Raw genomic sequence first — 6722 nt, 5'->3', positions numbered from 1 at the left:
CCCTCAGAGGAGATTAGGGTCTCGGCTCCCACTCATCAAGTGACCTCGGGTTTCTGAGCCCACATATCCTTAAGCAGATCTTTTGGCACCCAGCTTCCAACCCACTCCCAGTGTTGCATGAACCTCCAGCCTCCTCTTAACTCCCTGGGTGGCCCGGGGAAAAGCCTTCCACTTCTTTTCATCTGTTTTCTCATCTATAAAGTGGGGGTAATCGTCCTTTGCACTCCCTCAACCGCTGGGGCTGTTATGAGGATCAAATGAGAACAGTCTAGGACAGTCCACCGAACCCCAGTTGTCTCCCTCAGACTCCAGGAACAGGAACTTGTACCCACCCCCACCCTAGCTCCCTGGGAACCTCCAGGTGACCCCAGCACTGACTGCAGAGCGAGCTCAGGCGTCTCCAAGATCTGAACTTCCGACCATGGCCTCCTATAAGTCCAGGGAGGGTGGAGCAGGATCCGAAGCTGAGGCCTGCACAAGGGCTCCTTGTCCTTCCAGGCAGCCTGGCACCGGCCGTCCTCTCCAGAACTATTGTGCTCCTGTCGTGATTGGAGGAGGGGCATATCAGAGCCCACCAGGCCTGGCCAGGCTCCTCCTTGGGTGACATGATGATAGGATTTCTCTGCCATGTTACTCTCTGCTGTAGGTCTGGATGCCTCCCCCTCACCCCACAATGGCCTACCCCATACCTGCCAGGATCTGTTCTGTGGCCTCTGGCCAGCATGTGCCAATGTGCCTCTGCCCACCATGTCTTTACAATCCCCTCTCCTTGTTCCTTTGATGTCCTTTTCAAATAAATTACTCAGCAATTCATACCATGTACCCAGAAGAACTAATCCACAAATGACATTCAGTGAAACACTCTTATTGGCCAGTTCTGTGGGGCTGGACAACTACCTGGGTAGAGCTTTAAGAAGCTCCCCATTCCCCCCTGGAAGAAGCAGAGCCAACAAGAGGGGCGAAGAGGACTAAATCCTCATTGTGAGGCCCAGGTGACGGCTTGGGGGTTTTCAGTGTCTGGCCTGGTAACTCAGGGGTGCCGACTGGCCAATGTCAGAAGAGACCAAAAAGCATAATAAGGACTAGGGCTGTAGCAGAGTGATAGCCTCTCATGTGCGAGGCCCAGGGTTTGATCTCCAGCCCTTGAGAGTGGGGGGCACTGAGGAGAAGCCACTTCATGAAAAGCCAGTCATGACGGCGTGCATCTATAATCCCAGCACTGAGGAGGCAAAGGCCGGAAGATCAAGAATCTGAAGCCAGGCTGGAGAGATTGCTTAGTGGTTAAGGCATTTGCCTGCAAAGCCAAAGGACCCAGGTTCGATTCCCCAGGACCCACGTAAGCCAGATGCACAAAGTGGCACATGTGTCTGGAGTTCATTTGCAGCAGCCAAAGGCCCTGGTGCACCCATTTTTTGTTCTCTCTCTCTCAAGTGAAAAAAATAGAGTTTGAAGCTAACCTGGGCTACATGGTGACACTAGGAAGGCAGGAGAGAAGAAAGGGAGGGAAGGAAGGAGGAGAGAGTCATTTCCAGGAGCTGACGGCGTTCAGCGTCTGTCAGGTCATGTATAGGGAACTTCTTCTCTGCCAAAGATAAACACGGTCTGCGCTTCCTCACAGCTCCCAGCCTGGTGCAACACGCTAAACGCAGGCAGCTCTCTGTCTGCAGCTCAGCGCGGGTGTGCGCTGTGTGGCCAGCTGGTCCGTGACTCGTTCCAGCACCCAGGATGGCCTGGCTCTGAACAATGGTCTCTTGGATGCAAGTGATGACTGCAGAGGAGGCTCCTGGGCCCCAGGCCACACCCTTCCGTCTGTAGTCCCTGCCAGCCACACGGTGTGTGTTGGGGGGGGGGGGGGAGGTAGCAGTCCCAGCCCTTCCTGGCTTTGGATAAGATGAACAGTCTTGTCTCCCAATACATGGCACCAGGGCCACTTGCCAGCATCACTCATAAGAGCAAAAACTCTGCTTGATCTCAAGATCCCCCTACCCTTCCTGGCTCAGCCCAGGGAGGTTCCACTGTCCCGGAAGGGGTTAAGTCCATGGGCTGTGGCCAGGGCCCAGCTGTTTCCGTGGGCGGGCAGGGGCTTTACTGCAGTGTGGGGCCAAGCAGCCCATGCTGGGAGAGATGCTTCTCTCCCAAGGACTGAGGTCAGACTCCCCTGTCTTGCCGCCAGGGCCTCCCACGCAGGCGCCAGGAGGAGGGGTCACAAAGAGAAGCCAGGGGTCCAGGAGAAGGCACCCTGGCTCTGGATGCCTGGATAGGCAAAGGCAAAAGTGACTCTGCCTGTCCTAACTCTCGCCTCGTTTGAGGATGGTCGATCGTGGCAGAGAAGTGGAACTGGGATGTCAAACTCCATGCTTCATTTTCCAGATGCTGTGCTGCTCTGTGCCTCAGTTTCTCCCCTAGTGGCACACTCTTTGGGGTAGCATAAGGATCCCCAAATGTCTGTGTTCTGGCCTCCGGCACCAGTAGACATTCCCTTATATGGAACAGACTTTGCCGATGTGATGGTATTAAGGATCTTGAGATGGTGAGGTGATTTGGGGGTGAGCCCTGTGGGCTGTGAATGCCATCACAAAGGACCCTTAGAAGAGGGAAGCCATGGAGACCAGAGGCACTGTGATCGCAGAGGTAGGGCTGCCCTGCAAACCACTTCACACCAGGAGCGGCCAGAAGAAACAAAGAACCTCTTCACACCTGGAGCCTGCAGAGGAAGTATAACCCTCCCCCCATCCTACCCCCCCCCATACACACACCTTGATTTGGACCCAGAGATACTGATTCCATACCTCTGGCCTCCGGAAGCGAGACAGGATAGATTCTGTGGGGAAGTCGTGGCGTGGTGCAGTGATTTCTTCCGGTAGCAACAGAAACCAATCTATACCTTGCCTGACGGATGGAACACTACATATGCCTAGCCCAGTGACTCTCACTTTGTGGTGTCAGAGTTTTCTCCTCAAGGGGTTCCCATCCCTGCCCTAGGACAGCACTCTTCATGGCCAAGGGCATTCTCCTGAGGTGAGAGGATAGAGAAGGCGTGTCGGTCTCTCTGTAAACACTCTCTGGGTTCACCCTGTGTGCCAGGCCCAGGGTCAAGGTGATGCAGCCAATACCTAGGGAGGAGGATGCACAGGTAAGCTACTGTCTGCCAAGAAGAGCAGGTGAGGGGCTGTGCTGGGGGCGGGGCAGGCGAGAACCCGTGGAAGTCGGTCTGGAGAAGGTCTCTGTGCTGGTTATCTATTTCTGTGTGACAGACTTTCACAAATAGTGGCTTAAAACAATGCACACTTACAGTCGCACGGTTTCTGTGGCTCTAACATCAAGACACAGCTTAGCTGGGACCTCTGCCTCAGGGTTCCTCCCAGAGCTGAAGTTAAGGTATCAGCCAGCAGTGGGGGTCTCATCTGAAGGCTCTGTGGGGGAAGGACTTGCTGCAAATGCACATGGTTGTGGGTTGTTGCCGTGTCTGGAGTCCCCCTCATTTCCTTGCCAAAGGCCTCTTCCTGCTATATGTTGTTTATATCCTCAAAACCAGCAAGGGAGAGAGCCAGGAAGAGCAGGAGGAAGTCACAGTCTTACAGAGCCCCGCAACAGGGGTGACATCTATTTCACTCAGCTGGTTAGAAGCAAGTCACAGAGCTGGGAATGGAACTAAGTAGGCAGACTAACTGCCCAGCATGGGGAGCTCTGAGATTGATCTTCAGAGCCATATGAGCCGAGCAGGGTGGTATACACCTGTAATCCCAGCACTCAGGAGGCTGAGGCAGAAGATCAAGATTTCAAATCCATCCTTGGCATCATGTAACAAGGCCAACCTGGGCTACATGAGACCAAATCAGAGGCTCTCTTGTTCTGCTGAGGAGGAAGCCGGCCCAACCTGCAGTGTGTGCTTTAAAAGGGAGCTGGGGGGGACTGGACAGATGGCTTAGTGGTTAAGCACTTGACTGTGAAGCCTAAGGACCCCGGTTCGAGGCTCAATTCCCCAGGACCCACATTAGCCAGATGCACAAGTGGGCACACGCATCTGGAGTTCGTTTGCAGTGGCTGGAGGCCCTGATGCACCCATTCTCTCTTTCTCCCTCTCTCTCTCTATCTATCTATCTGCCTATTTCTCTGTTGCTCTCAAACAAACGAATATAAATAAATAAACAAAAAAGTTTGATAATGGTGATTGTTTTAGAAAAAAAGGAGTTGGGGAGGGGGCGGGGCTGTGGAAATGGCTTAGTGGTTAAGGCATTTGCCTGCGAAGCCTAAGGACCCTGGTTCAATTCCCCAGGACCCATGTAAAAGGCAGATGCACAAGGGGCACATGCATCTGGGAGTTTTCAGTGGCTAGAGGCCCTGGCATGCCCATTCTCTCTCTATCTGCCTCTTTCTTTCAAATAAATAAATAAAATATTTTTAAAAGGGCTAGGGGCTGGAGAGATGGCTTAATAGTTAAGGAGCTTGTCTGCAAAGCCTAAGGGCTAATGTTTGTGTCACCAGGTCCCACGTAAGCCAGATGCACAAGGTGATACAGGTACAAGGTCGCACGTGTGCACCATGTGATGCACACGTCTGGAGCTCCATTACAGTGGTTGGAGGCCATGGCATGCCAATTCTCGCTCTCGCATTTAAAAAAAAAAAAAAAGAGCCGGAAGTTGGCTTGTTGGTTCCTGACTAGACACACCCACACCTGCATGCAGCCTAATGTCTCCTTTCACTAAGCTTACTAGCTTGATGGGCTCCTGGAAGAAACCAGGATCCTTCTTCCTTTTCTACATTTCCAGAAACTGAGACCCAAACAGGTCAATAAAGCCTCAAGCGCATTGCCACAGGAAGCTCTCTTCTCCAGGGAATATTTGGGTACCAGCAGGATCTGCCAAAGACAATCACAAAAGACAAAACAAGCTACAGTGTGCGGAAGGCACAGCAATGGAAAGTGAGGTTGATCTTGTTGCTAGCTTGTGCTCTCTTGGCCCTAGAACAGAAGAAGGCTAAGTGGATGTATTGAGCTTGCAGGGAGAGAGACAGAGAAAGAGAGAGAGAGAGTCTGACACCATTCAGAAGGTGCCATTCAAAAAAATCTCCACCGGGCTGGAGAGATGGCTTAGCGGTTAAGCGCTTGCCTGTGAAGCCTAAGGACCCCGGTTCGAGGCTCGGTTCCCCAGGTCCCACGTTAGCCAGATGCACAAGGGGGCGCACGCGTCTGGAGTTCGTTTGCAGAGGCTGGAAGCCCTGGCGCGCCCATTCTCTCTCTCTCCCTCTATCTGTCTTTCTCTCTGTGTCTGTCACTCTCAAATAAATAAATAAAAAATTAAAAAAAAAAAATCTCCACCAGCGCCGGGCATGGTGGCGCACACTTTTAATCCCAGCACTCGGGAGGCAGAGGTAGGAGGATCACCATGAGTTTGAGGCCACCCTGAGACTCCGTAGTGAATTCCAGGTCAGCCTGGGCTAGAGTGAGACCCTACCTTGAAAAAAAAAAATTCCACCAGGCACTTGGGCCCTAAATCCTAGTGATCAATACAGAGACCCTGATTTTTCTGCACCCACAGCTGTTAATGAGCGTCATTAACTGTCAAAGGCCTTTGAGCACCAGTCCCATGAGCTGGCAACTTCAGGTCTCGACTAGAACCCATTAAAAACAATCAGAGCTTGTTGTTGGTCTTCTTGGTTTTGGTTTGGTTTGGTTTTTGAAGCAACGAGATTGGTGCCAGGGTCTTACGTGTGCTAGACAAGTGTTCTACCATTTCACCTACACGCCCATTCCCCCTTTTACAGACACAAGGTTTCACTATCTAGCCCAGGCTGGCCTTGAACTTTCACTCCTCTTGGCTCAGCCTCCTGAGTACTGGAATTACAGGTATGCAGTACCAGGCCCAGTGGGTTCCGTGCTTTTGTCAAGTACCTAGAAATTTCTGTCCATCTGCTGGATTAGGAGCTACTGATTAGCTTGTTTTACAGGAGAAGAAAGGTCAGCAACAGGGACTTACCCAAGTCACAGAGCTGGCTAACAGCTCAGAATGAATGAGGGCCCAGAAGGTACTACCTGACTTCTTATGGGCTCTATGTTTGCAATGTGTCAGGAGCTCTGGGAGCCAGCTTATGTTCACCCACACTCAGAAGGCCTTGGGATCCAATAAGCCCCTCCCCCCACACACATACGTACTTATGCGTACACACACTCACACCTTCCACACACAGTATTGATGCAATCCAGCCTCTGGCCTCCAGCATCTTTCCATTCAAAGCAGTAGCTGAATTCTCTATCTAAGGAGCAGCTGAGCACAGGAAGACCTCTCTCCAGATTGCGCAGGCAGGAGACAGGTTGGTTTGGGGACCTGGAGCTCTGAAGAAACTATGCCAACCAAGCAAGGGACCCTGCAACCTCATAGGCACCTCTGTTTCACCTCTCAGTTGAAAATCTCTCAGTTTGACAAGCATGGACAGGGTCAGTGGGGGCCAGAAGCAAGCAGAATGTGCAGGCGAGCTGACAGAAGCCCCCAACATATCACAGAGGCTAGTGGGAAAGAACTGACAGACATTCCTTCCCTGAACTTCTAGCTGGCCCATGTGCATGCAAGGCTACTCTTGCAGTAACAGCCCTGGGCAGGGACACTTGTCTTGCTAACTCTAGACTGGGTATTGGTTTGGAGACCCTGACCCAAACACAGGAAGACCATATTGCTCCCCGAAGCCTTAGTTTTACTGTCTATCAGGAAATAATCTCTCATTGGGCA

Source organism: Jaculus jaculus, chromosome 1 (genome assembly GCF_020740685.1).
Source record: "Jaculus jaculus isolate mJacJac1 chromosome 1, mJacJac1.mat.Y.cur, whole genome shotgun sequence".
In the NCBI taxonomy this organism is placed as follows: domain Eukaryota; kingdom Metazoa; phylum Chordata; class Mammalia; order Rodentia; family Dipodidae; genus Jaculus; species Jaculus jaculus.
This window is presented reverse-complemented; position numbering follows the sequence as displayed.